The 12,785-nt window shown below is 46.3% G+C and overlaps 1 protein-coding gene across 2 annotated transcripts in view; it reads right to left on the reverse strand.

The window, feature by feature from the left end:
* Nucleotides 1–12,785, reverse strand: part of ZFHX3 (zinc finger homeobox 3) — a 242,655-nt gene that overhangs the window by 169,442 nt on the left and 60,428 nt on the right. The window lies entirely within an intron of this gene.

Here is a 12,785-nt window from a genome sequence, read left to right on the forward strand (position 1 = left end):
CAGTCTCCTCTCCAGCCTGGACTGGGCTAAGAAACCTGCAAGCATTTACCAATTAATTGGTGGGTTTCTCTTGCTCTGCTCTCTTCTTCTTCCTCCTCCACAAATCATCCAGCTAAGGGACTGGGACTTCTAAAAACTCACCTAACTTTGTTTTCTATTCCTCAGCAAAAGGTGTCAAGAAAAGATGACCTTATAGGCAAAGACAGATGCACCTGTCGTGGTGACACTAGCCCCATGAGAGGGGACACACAGGGGACCACTCATTTGCAGGGGCAACAGCCCACTGAGATGCTGGTGGGAAAGAAGGATCCCACTCTGGACCTCAGGCACCAGTTCTGGACTTCCTTTCAATGCTTGCTGGCCAGGGCAATCAGAAGCTCTTACAACTCTGCTAAGTCACGTGTGGTTCAGGGCCAGTGAGCTCACCCAGTGAGCCTGTGAGAAGCGCAGACTCTCAGATCAGAATCTGCATTTTTAATACAAATGCCCAGGGGATGTGCATTATTAAAGCTTGAGTGAGACACTCTCTATTTTACAACAACTTCACCAGACCACCAGCTCCTCCATGCCTGGGGCCTGCACTGCTAGGTAACCAGGTAGGGTCAGTCTTGGGCTCACCCACCAGTCCCTCGGAAGCGCAGGGATGGGGGTGGACAACAGGGGACCAGAGCACAGAGATGAAGAAATCTCTTAGCCCTGCCCCATCCTTCAGCTCCAGAACCTCAGGCCCTCTCCCACTCTCCTGCCCGGCCGGCAGCTCCTTTCACTCTGTTTATCAGCTAGTCAATAAGAAAAAGATAGTTCTTACTTAAGGAGGCAGAAGTCAACTCAGCAGGTCGATCGGCACTCTGTCTGTAAACACGGTTTCCCGTAAAATCAATGATCTTCAGTTACGGACGGCAGCCTGGGAATCCAGCGGGTCCCGGTGCTCTCACAACCCCCATACGTGCAGCTCTGCCCCCCCACACATACTCCTCCAGTACCTCCAGGGCCAGCACACACAGCACAAACCCGCAACCCCTCCTGCAGCCTGCTTCCCTCCAGCCATTTACACCCCAAAATCCCCTTTAAACACAGACGTGCTCTACTCATGACCACCAGTGTCGTACTCAGCAAGGATATTTTGTGTGTGTGTGGTTTTAAGAATTCAGTTAGATTTCAACTGAGCACACCTCTCCAGTAAGAGAGTTAAAGGGAAGATACGGGAGGGATCTAGCCTCGCACTCTCTGCTGAGCGCCTCCCTCTGCCCTGTGAGAAGTCTTCTTGCACAGAAAAGTTCTAACATCTTCATCGAGAGCCCCCTGCTCTTGCTTCTCCCACAAGTTATAGTTTCCTTGGAACCTATCTGTAAAGCCCCTGCATCTTTGCCAATATCGGTCTTTATTTTTCAAAGATGGTTTAAAATTATAAAACTCCACCCTGTTATCCTGGGCGCCACGCCCCCCCCCCCCCCCCCCCCCATCTCGCTCTTTCAACTGAGAAGATGTGATGTGACAGCTTTATCCCATTCCCTTAAGGAGACAGAACCGGGCTCTATGCAACAGTTACAGGGAAGCTGGGGTGGGAGGTGCAGTTACTTGGAAGGGGAGGGGGCTCCTCTGATGCGCCAGCTCCTGGAGAATTAAACATGAACCGTCGCACTCTGTAATTTTAAATTGTTAATTAGCACAGGGTTAATTAGGCGGTCCTTTCACAAGAGGCAGTTTGGCAGAAAACCAAGAAAGGAAACAAAGGGGAAGAAAAAAACAAAGAGAGAGCAGAGACAGCCAGAAACTGTTGCCCCCCCCCCCCCCCCCCCCCCCCCCCCCCGTGAATAACCCATGCAGCATCGCCAGAGAGAAGCAAATCGGAGGGCTCCCGGGGACTCCCTAGTCTGCTGGAGGGGGATTCGATGAGCACCGCGATTTGGCAGTGGGTATCAAAAGCCTCAAAAATGCACGTGCCCTTTGACTCAGCAATTCCCCCATTCCAGGAAACAATCCAAGATATGCAAAGAGATATAAGATTATTCATCACAGTGTTCATAACAGAAAAAAAAAGATGGAAATAATGTGGCGAAACAAGGTACTCTCTAAATAAATTACAGTGCATAGCATTCCATAGGATGTTAAAAAATGGCATTTTTAAAAGAAACTAGTTACGGGCGTGGGAAAACGATCACACAGGATGCTGAGTGAACAAAGCCTATATAGGTCTGCATATGGAAATACATAAGATTTCTATCAAAAAATTTTACAACGGTAATTGCTAGGGGATGAGGTTATGGGCTACTTCATTTCCTCCTTCGCGCCTTTATTTCCCAAGGCTTTTTAAAATGAAAATCATCTTAAGGGAAGTCATCACTTCCTGTGTGTGGCATCATGGTAAGGCCTGTGGGTTCAACGCCACCTCAATGCTCATAACATTCCATGAGATGGGTGCTATTTTTTTAAATTTTTTTTTGATGTGGACCATTGTTAGCCTTTATGGAATTTGTTACAATATTGCTTCCGTTTTATGTTTTGGCTTTTTGGCTGTGAGGCATGTGGGATCTTAGCTCCCCGACCAGGGACTGAACCTGCACCCCCTGCACTGGAAAGTGAAGTCTTAACCACTGGACCACCAGAGAAGTCCTGAGTGAGATGGGCGCTATTTTTATCCCCATTTTGAAGAAGGGAAAACTGAGGTTGCAGCCTAAATGACAAAACCGTAGCCTGGCTGTGGAGTCTGTGTTCTTTGCCACTCTACTGTGTTTTTCTGTAGTGTCTATTTCTCAAGGAGAACTTCAGAACATCTGACATTTACATTCAATCTTTAGGTACCAGGGACTGTTCTAAGATCATGGGCTATCAGGACTGCTATGTAATGGAACACTGCCAGTTCATACACACGCCCTTTTTTTTTTTTTGCTTGGGAGTGGTGGGGGAGGAGAGTTCAAAATGGACTCTCTTACTTGGATATCTTCATACAGGAGAGAAGGGGATAAAAGTTCTTTGCTGTTGCAAAGAACTGTACGGTAGGCCCATTATCCTGACTTCTTTTAAGAAAAAAAAAAAGCAGATTCCAGAAACTATAAATCTAGAAATGTATTCATTCATTCATACATTAACTGAACATTTACTGCACATCTATTATGTGCCTGATGCTAGAGAATCAACAGTAGACAGGTCTCAGCTTACATTCTTGTGGGGCAAAGACTGCAAACAAATAAATACAATGTTAAATGTGAAAAAGCACTCAGAAGTAATATAAAACAAGAGAAGGGGAAGGAGTGATGTGTATCATCATTTTGGATAAAGTAAATATAAATATATATATTAAATTTAAAAGGATATGTTATAGATTATATACTGCAAGTTCCTCACAGTTTGAGAACAGAGTTGACAGTTGCTGAGTAGCATCTGGGGAGAAAAAAGTCCTGAGGAATTAGCAATTAGCTGTAGGTTCAGTAAGAAAATTCACATAAAATAAACTGAAAAGCAGCTTCACTTAGATTCAATGATGTGAGAAATGCAGTAGAGGGTACTTTTTGATTTTAATAACGTATCCCAAAGTTTATCATTTCTTTGTATCTAGGGTAGCAAAGTGTCTTATAAAGTCTGCCTGATTTTAAAGCTGGAGGATGCCGTTACCTAAAGTACCCACTCAGGGAATTCCCTGGTAGTCCAGTGGTTAAGACTCTGCGCTCCCACTACAGGGGGCACGAGGTTCGATCCCTGGTTGGGGTAAGATGCTGCATGCCACGCAGTATGGCGGGGGAGGGGGGGGGGATATACAGTACCCACTCAAAGGTCAATGTGCCTGGGGACATGCCTTAATTCCTGCCTTATCCCTGGTTCCCTTCACTTAAATCAACAACCTGAGGGGCAGACGAGACCAAGCACATACACCAATTTGCAAAGTAAATAAAGTCGAGAGGACTAACCAATATGCTAATTAGTGGAATCAGGACTTAAAAAAAAAATCTCCATAAGTTGGAACAACAGGCTGAAACGAACAAGATGAAATTCTGAAAGGATAAGTAGGAAGCCTTGTATTTCAGTTCAGGCAAGCAGTAAAACCAACAGAGAACGGAAGAGACCTGGATTAACAGTAGCTTATGCAAAGAAACCCTGGAGGTGTTACTTCACTACAAATTCAGTGGCAGCCCAAAGCTGACCTGGTGACCAAAGACATAAATGTGGCCTCTGGGCTACAGGGGGTACCTCTACCTGTTCCAACTCAGCAGGATCACAGCCCCATCATTTTCTCTGCCTGCATGAAGAATGTTATGAGCCACATGGGGAAATCTCGGTAAGAGGGGTACTGACAACTGAATTGTGTCTTGACCACGTGAATCGTGGCTTGACCACGATCAGCTCAAGAGCAAAGAAACGAGAGGTCCCCATTGCAGGGCAAGACAACTATCCCAAGCCATGCGAAGGCCCGCCCGCCACGTACGCGGAGGATTAGTTCCGAGTCTTCTACTTAGCTTCAGGGTTTAACTAGGAGTAATGAGGGGGAATTTATTAAAAATTAAGAGTTCAACTCAATATAAATGAAAATCTTTCTCTAGATTATCAAAGCTCCCAATGGAATGTTGACTCTGGTTTCATGAATGGAGAAAAAAGACATTTTGCCATGGCCCGAGGTTCCATCAGGCAGCCTCCTGGGTCCTTTGAAATGTGAAGATTCTATTCATTCCAAGTGCTCCATCGGGTTGCTCAGCCAGCTTTATCAGCTTTAACCTCCTCCTCTGTGATCCCACAGTGTTCTGCATATGGGGACACACTGCAACTCTGGGGTTATCGCACTGCTGTAATTATATGTTGACTGGTCTGTTTCTGCCACTAGGCTGAAAGCAACTTGAGAGTAGGTTCCACGTCTCATTCATCTCTGTACTGTCCACATCCAAGATGTAATAGATGCTTAAAAAAACCATGGGGAAAATTAAGGCATTAGGAGAAATGATAACACTTTGAGAGGGGAAAAAAAAAGATGATTCCTATACACACTCTTTCTTTTCCTCTTAGCTGAAGAAGTGTGTGGTGTAACCATTCTCCTCTAAATAGAACCAGGTCTCCTTGTAGAACTGGCTGGTTCTTGGGCTGGGGCAGGGAGAGTGCAGGATGAGCGTGGAGCATCTTTCTAAGCCAGAACGTAAGAAAGTGCTCTAAGAATGAAGAGAGTGGGACCGAAGGACCCAGGAGCAGGTTGCAGGGCTCTCACTGCCTGAACCTGGGACAATTTGAGCAAGAAAGTTACATGAGGGTAAAGAACTATAACCCAATATATAACATAAGAATCCATGATTCCATACTTTTATAAATTAAAAAAAAAAGTGGGAGAAGGTAGAGTTCTTGCTTAGGGTGGAAATCCAACTAACAAATGCAGAGGGAATTACGGATTTAGAAAAACACCATTTGGTAACCATCATCTTAATAGCCCATTCAGGAAAGAATCGGTGGATACTAAAACTGGTGGGTGAAAGTTTGAGTAGTTACAGAATATTTACACAGTCTCAAAGTATCTCCCCACAAGACACTTATTAACTACAGAAGAAAAAACAGTGATTTTACAGTGGAGAAACCTGGCAGACATCACCTTCCTTCACCATGTGATCAAAGCTAGGATCACCAGGAATGAGACAAATAGCCATCCTGTGTCTCCTGAGAGGATACACTGAGAAGAACACAACACCCCTTCCCTGACATGCCTGCCAGAAATGCAAAACCTGAGTCTAATCATGGAGGGGGCATCAGGCAAATCCAAGCTGGGGACAGTCTACAAAATGTCCTAGGCTCCTACTGAGCCCGCGTGCCACAACTGCTGAAGCCCGCGCGCCTAGAGCCCGTGCTCTGCAACAAGGGAATCAATGCAATGAGAAGCACGAAGAGCAGCCCCCGCTCGCCACAACTAGAGAAAGCCCGCGCGCAGCACCGAAGACCCAACGCAGCCATAAATAAATAGATAAATAAAAATAGATCTATTCAAAAAACATGTCCTAGGCTCTTCAGAAATGTCAGTCAGGAGGCAGAAAGACAGATTAAAGGGGACTAAAGAGACGTGACCAATGAACATAACAAAGAATCTGGGTTCTCTTTCCCTGTAAAGGGTACAATTGGGACAACTTGCAAAATCTGATACAGATCTGTAGATTGGGCAGTAGTAGTAGATGAATGTTCATTTCCTAATTTTGATAACTGCAGTATGGTTATATAAGAGAATATCTTTGTTTTTAAGACACAGACACTGCTACATTTAGAGGTGAAGGGGCAGGATGTCTTGATTTTCAAACTGCTTAGAAAAACAAGCGTGAGAGTGTGTGTCTGTACAGACCTGCGTAAGTACAAACATACAAATAGAACTTAGAAAATGCTAACTTGGGTGGGGGGGGTCTGGAGGAAAGGTATGTTAGAATTCTTTGTCCTATTATTATAACTTTCTTGTACATCTGAAATTATATCAAAAGAAAAAGAAAAAAGAAATTGTCCAGTGCAGGAATACTACATGTTGAACCTCCCAAAATACTTATGAACAGCCAACCCAGCCTGATTCCCTACCCTTGTCTTCAGCTGAAATCCATTCCTGGCACAGCTTCATGAAAGGAGGGAGGCTGCAAGGCTGGACGGGGAGGTGCAGACAGACAGACAGACAGAGAAAACTGGTCTTCCCTTCCTTCAGCCGAGAGGTCCTGGATAGAGCCCACTGGTTGGAGGAGACAAACGGCCATTCTAAGCCAGGCGGAATTTCAAGTAACACACGCTGGTAAGATATTTCCTAAGACACCCATGACCCTGATTCAGGACAGATTTCCCTAACTTGGTGAAAAGCAATTCTAAATATAATGGCAGGGGCAGCCACCACAGAAAAGAACCCCAGCAACCTACAGAGGGTGGGCTTTGCTTAACCTAGACTAAAACACATTAGCGAAATACACAACAATGAATAAACTATCCCCTTGGCCTCAAAAAAAAAAAAAAAAAAGCCAAGGGCAACCTAGATTCTGAGATAAGTAGAAACCTCATTCAAGGGGCAAAGAAATAATACCCTCATCCGTTTAGCTTGGAAGCCACTGAAGAAGCACATCCAATTCCATTCTGTGCTTTATACAATAACTGTATTTGTATATTGCTGCTGCGTATAAGTCAGTAAGTGTTAAACCATAAATAGGTGAGATTCCATCCTCTTGGTAGCAATTTCCCAGTAGCCTTAAGAATTATTCTGTTACTATGGCGAGGTCAGAAAACACACACATGCTGGAACAGGTCTCTTGTGTTGCAGGAGGACCATTGCCCGGAAGGCCCAGAGAATTGTCCAGGCCCTGGGCTTCATGTTTGCTAATAAGTGCATCTGTGCTCTTTCCAGCGTGAACATAAATCAGCCTGGAAGTGAAAACTGCTAGCTCAGTCCATTCTGCAGGGAATCCACAACTACCGTGATTATTCTGGCTCCAGTGGACTCGTGGAGGGGAAGAGGAGGGAGTCGTGAGATCATAAAGCAGAGCCAGGTCTAGGAGCCCAGGCTGTGGGTGTTGGGAGAGATGAGCTGGTATTTAGGGGAAGAGAATTTGTTACTATACACATGGACACACTCACAGTTCAAAAACGACCAAACCCATGAATACAGTAATAAAAAGTGAAATGACTCAGCTATTACTTAATTCTCTACATTTTTCTTAAAAAAAAAAAAAAGGATTTGGGGCAGTTTAACCAGCTATCCCAACACTTCGGTACTTACTTCAGTGTCTACTCTGAGACCTCTCCACCATATCCAGAGGACTACAGGCCAGCATCCTTTGTCCATCTCTGGCCTGAATGGTTCTCTCCTGACCTGGATTTATGCACCATAACACATGCATCCCCACCCCCCTCCCAGAGGTGAAGCAGCCCCTCCTTCAACTGCCCCTCCTACCTGACAGGTGCGTACCTCAGCCCCTCCAACCTCGCCCATCCCTCAGTGCTTTCCCCGCTCAACTGGATACCTTCCCCCACTGAGTGTACTACTTCAGTGCCTTCTTTTGCCAGCACCCAAAACTTTTCATCTCTGATTTCCTAAAAATCCCTCTTAAAAGATCCCATTTCTGATCTCTCTGTTTTTCCTACTGGGCTGTGGAGCAAAAGCTAGGAAATGATGTAAAATGTACCATCTGGCCCGTTACAGCTTCATTCTGGCATCTCATGATGTTAGACTTATTTTAAATAATTTCTTCTTACTAAAGGAGTAAGAACTCGGTATTTTAAAAATTGGGGGGTATGTGCAGAAAAGCTCAATAGCTGAAATAAAAATCACCTATAATCCCACCAGCCAGAGAGCCACTGGGAGGTAGAAAATTTTTAGGTTTTTTTTCTTCTATGTATCGATAGTTAACACATCTTTACCAACCTCAGATCACACTGCTCCTTAAGTGGACTGCCCCTTGAACTTAATTTAGGCATTAAACTGTTCCCATGTCATGAAACATTCTTCGTAAGTTAGAATTAATGGGTGCATACACACTGCATCCTGTGGACATAGCATCATTTCACTAAGCTCTATGACTGGACATGTAGGTAATCCCTAATATTCTGCTGTTAACGCTGCAATAAACTCTCATAAATCTTTGTACATCTATAATAACACAATAATAAAAATAAGTAGCAGCTCTATCACTACCCTCTTAGTAGGGCCAGGCATGGTTCTAAGCACTTTTTAAATAGACATCATTTCATTTGATCGTTCAACAGCCCACTTTACAGATGAGGAAATTGAGGGTTAGAGGGTTAAATACCTTATACAAGTCACATACTAGCTAAGTCAGCCCTTGAAAGCAGGTAAGCCTTCCTTCCTACTTTAAAACCTAGGCTTTTTCCTTAGGATGTATTTCTGGAAGTGTAACTGCGCTCAAAAGCTAGGAATATTTCGGGCTCCCCGGCACAGGCCAAATGGCCTCTAGGAAAGCCTTTCCAGCTCATGCCCATTGGCACACGAGCCTCAATTTTCCTGCACCCTCATCAATAGTGGGTATTATTTTGTTTAAAAAAAAAAAAAGTGTATTTGGCAGGCAAGAAACGGCATCTCATTTTAACATACATTTTTTGCTAGTGAGAGAGAACCCATCTGCAGATACTCATTGGCAATTTCTATCTCTTTCGTTAATTGCCTGTTACTTCTGCGGCAGGGGTGTGTTGCCCTTTCCATGATGGTTAATAAGAGGGCTTCATAGGGTTTTACTGGCCAACCCTCCCACTCGACTGGCCACCGTATTCCACTCCCGCGTGAGCTCCTGAATGGAAGCCTGACCACTCACACCGCCAGGCACACAGTGCTGCTCCGTCCTTCCCTTGGATCTCAACTCCTTTAAGCGAGTGGACTGTGCCCACGGCTTCACTTCCCTGACTCTAATCTTCTAAAGCCAGCTCTGTGCGCGTGGCGGGAGCTAGACCGCCTCACATCAACAGTTCTCAAGCTTTGCTGTGCAGCGCACCCGACCACAGAGCTGAGCGAAGAAGATACACACAGACACCGGGCCCCACCCCAGAATACAGGCTCAGGCTCTCTGGAGGGGGCGCTGGACACTGCTTCGGGGGGTCAGAAGGCCCCATGCCTCCAAGATTCGGCCCTCTCTCCGAGGCCACCAATGCCCTTCTTGGGGTAACCAATAGTTGCTCTGCTTTTCCTCTCATACTCTTCAATCTCCCCTCCATTCAAAACTGCTGACTGTCCCCTTGAAACCTTCTCCCCCCTTCACTTCTCTGGCACGGTTTTCTGGCTCTCCTCCTACCTCTCCAGCCTCTACCCTGCCTGCCCCTCTTCCCATCCCTTCAGCCCTCCATGGACGCACTTTTCCAGTTATTCGATAAAATTCCCTATTACATTAACCCACAGAAGTCTCTCCTCTCTGTTCTATAGTATTGAACCACCATCATTCTTTCTTCCCCCCTGGCTCTCTGCTCTTATCTCTGTACCTCAACTACCTTAACTACTTCTGTGGTTTCAATTACTGAAATTATGAGTTGACTCCCAAAACAAAAATTTCCATTCCTGACTTATCGCTTGCATATGCATCTCATACTTTCAGCAGACCACAAGATGTCTGCAAGCGGCTAGCCTTCCATCACTCCACACTCAGCGTGGCTCGACACGTCCAAGTGGAACTGCCCCTCACTGAACGCCCTGGGCTCCCCAGGGGGAACTCTCAGTACCATCTCTGATTCCAGAAAACAGAAAGGGAAGATCACTCTAGCCTTCCCGCTGTCATATTCGCCCAGTGCCTGTCCCACGCAAGAGACAGCTGATGCGCATATTCAAACCGATGCTCTCCAGACCGGTCTTAAAACACTCTAAAATCGACCACCACACTATTAATCAATCAGCTCTCTCACTTCCCCGACAGCACCGTCTCCTCCCCATCATCACATTCTTGCCTCTGTTTCTGCAGCCCCAGGCCCCGTGGACGTTCTCTCTCTTCCTCAACATTTATCCAAACCTTGGACGTCCTTTAAGAAGCACAAGCTCCAGTTCCACGGAGGCAATAGACTCCCCTCCTGTCACTCAAACCCACAGAACTCTCTCCTCTCTGAGCTCCGACAGTAATCACCACCACACTGACACTAAAACACTCCCTCCTCGCTTCAGCTTGGTTACTTTTATCTCTACAAACGGACGATAAGCTGCTTGAAGGCAAACATCTGCTTATAAGCCCAGCGCTAAGCATGTAGGATGGATAAAACACTTGATGGAGTTTTAACTTAATTAACACATGATTAGCGTGATTAGAAAGAGCACTCTCTCTTTCTAGGATACATCTTAAATAACATCAGTGGGAGCGTGTTGATCTGAACGTTACATATAATTGATCACCGAAGACCCGTTCGTCCTAATTCTGCGGCTCAGGTACGACACCTGAGTATCTCGGTATTTTGCGATTTATTATTTCCTATTCCAAATATCCGAAAGCTCTGAAGTCTACAGAGGCGGCCCTCATTCCAGCCACCTTAAATAGTCAACGAAACAGAAATCCAAGAAGCCAAGCAAGTCCCTAAATATGATTCTGGGTTTCAAGGGGAGAGTGAGGGGAATCAGGTATGGACAAGGTTTCTGCCTCACGGAAAGAGCTATCAGCGCTAGGCTCACTATGGTAAGAGGTTCTCATGAAGTAGTTCTTGGTCAGCGAACGTTTAATTTGAATAGCAGGAGAAACTGCGGGGGTTCAAGCTGCACAGACCCAAGAGAAACTCAGCGGAGCAGATTCTTTGTTTGCACTCGCTATTTCCAGGATGCAGGGAGAAGCAGCCACGGGCCTTAAGCTTTCTTTTGTATAGGTCTGATCTAGGCGAGAACAAATGAATACCCTGTTAGCTGCTTTTCTCTGGCCCTGTGGCAGCACCTGGGAAACCCCATCCAACCTTCCCGGACAGAGGAACTCCTGCTCTCCGCGAACTCTGCCACCTGTCGTTCAGGGATGATCGGGAAGCCTGGGAAGGGTGAGGGGAGAGGTGGCCTTGGGGAAGGACAGTCTCCCTCAGCGCGCATCTCCAAAATGACTCTCTGAGAAAGGAGTGTGTTTTCCTCCCGGCCGGAAGAACGCCACATGGCGGGCTCGCCATCAGCAGCGCACTCTGGCACAAGGCTCCGGAGTTGGCACCATGACAAGACAAACAAGGGTTGCCCTTCGAAGGCAATTAATGGGGCAACACACACACACACACAGACACACACACACACAGACACACACACAGACACACACACACACACACACACACACACACACACACGGCCTCTCACCAGTGCAGGCACAGCGAGGTCTTCAGATCTTCCCTGGCTCATTAGCATAAACAGCTTTTCAAGCAGCAGGGAGCAACAGGCACCACTAAATAAAGCGGGAATGGAGGCTGTGCAGCCCAGCCATTGGCAAGTGCACCAAGGGGGATGGAGAGCCAGCGCGCGGGGTCTTCCCCAGGCCCCAGGAAGGGGGCGCCCTGGCTGACACCTTCTAGGTGCTGTGCAGCCAGCACCTCCCTAGCTCCCTAGTTGGACAGTACACTGTAGATGGCAATCCCATCGCAGAATTTCCTCCTCAACAGCTTCATTGTACTCAACTGAAGGTCTGAGAAGCACACTTCCTATTGGGTAGTCCTTAAATCCCAGAGGCCTAAGGACTCATTTTACATTTCAGTTCCCTTCCTCATGGCAAAGTGGAATAGCAGTCATGGTGACCGTGGAGGACTTCAAGACGGACTAAAGAGGGTACAGATCCTGTTCGCCCTCTGAGTGTGTTTGAAGGACTTCCAAATTCCAAAGCTTAAAAAGCCAACTAGGTGTTGGGTGGGTGGGTGTGCGGGTTGCAGGTGTGCCGGGAGTGAAACTTAATTACGTGTCCTACTCTTCACAGTCCCTTCTCCATCCCGCCTGGCAACTAGGAAGCCAATCCTTTGCACCGTTACTTTTAATCAAGAAAAACAGGTTGAGACATATTTACCACTGGCCACTTCAAAGAGTGGCCCTGGGAATGAGGCAAAACAACAAAGGAAAATTTCTTCTTCAAGTGCAAGGACCCAAGCGTTTGCACTTCCTCAACCCTCCAGAAGCCACCCGAAGACCCAAGTGACTGAGGGTAACAAAGACACCCTCACAGACTCAGCACAAATGGCCCAGGTGGGCTTTCTCCTCTTGCTGCTCCAAATGCTGCTTTGGGGTCAACAGCTGCTGTGAAGAACCACCAAGGCCACGTTCAATAGGACTTGAATTAATTACGCTTGAAAGTCTCTTATCCAAGCACTGCTAAGACCGAACAACTGAGTTTGGGAATGAGTGTGGTTACATATTTTTCCTTAATGGCTTCCTG

The sequence above is a fragment of the Aethalodelphis obliquidens genome, unplaced genomic scaffold, assembly GCF_003676395.1.
Source record: "Aethalodelphis obliquidens isolate GAN/ISIS:26980383/991018 unplaced genomic scaffold, ASM367639v1 scaffold20, whole genome shotgun sequence".
NCBI classification, from domain to species: domain Eukaryota; kingdom Metazoa; phylum Chordata; class Mammalia; order Artiodactyla; family Delphinidae; genus Aethalodelphis; species Aethalodelphis obliquidens.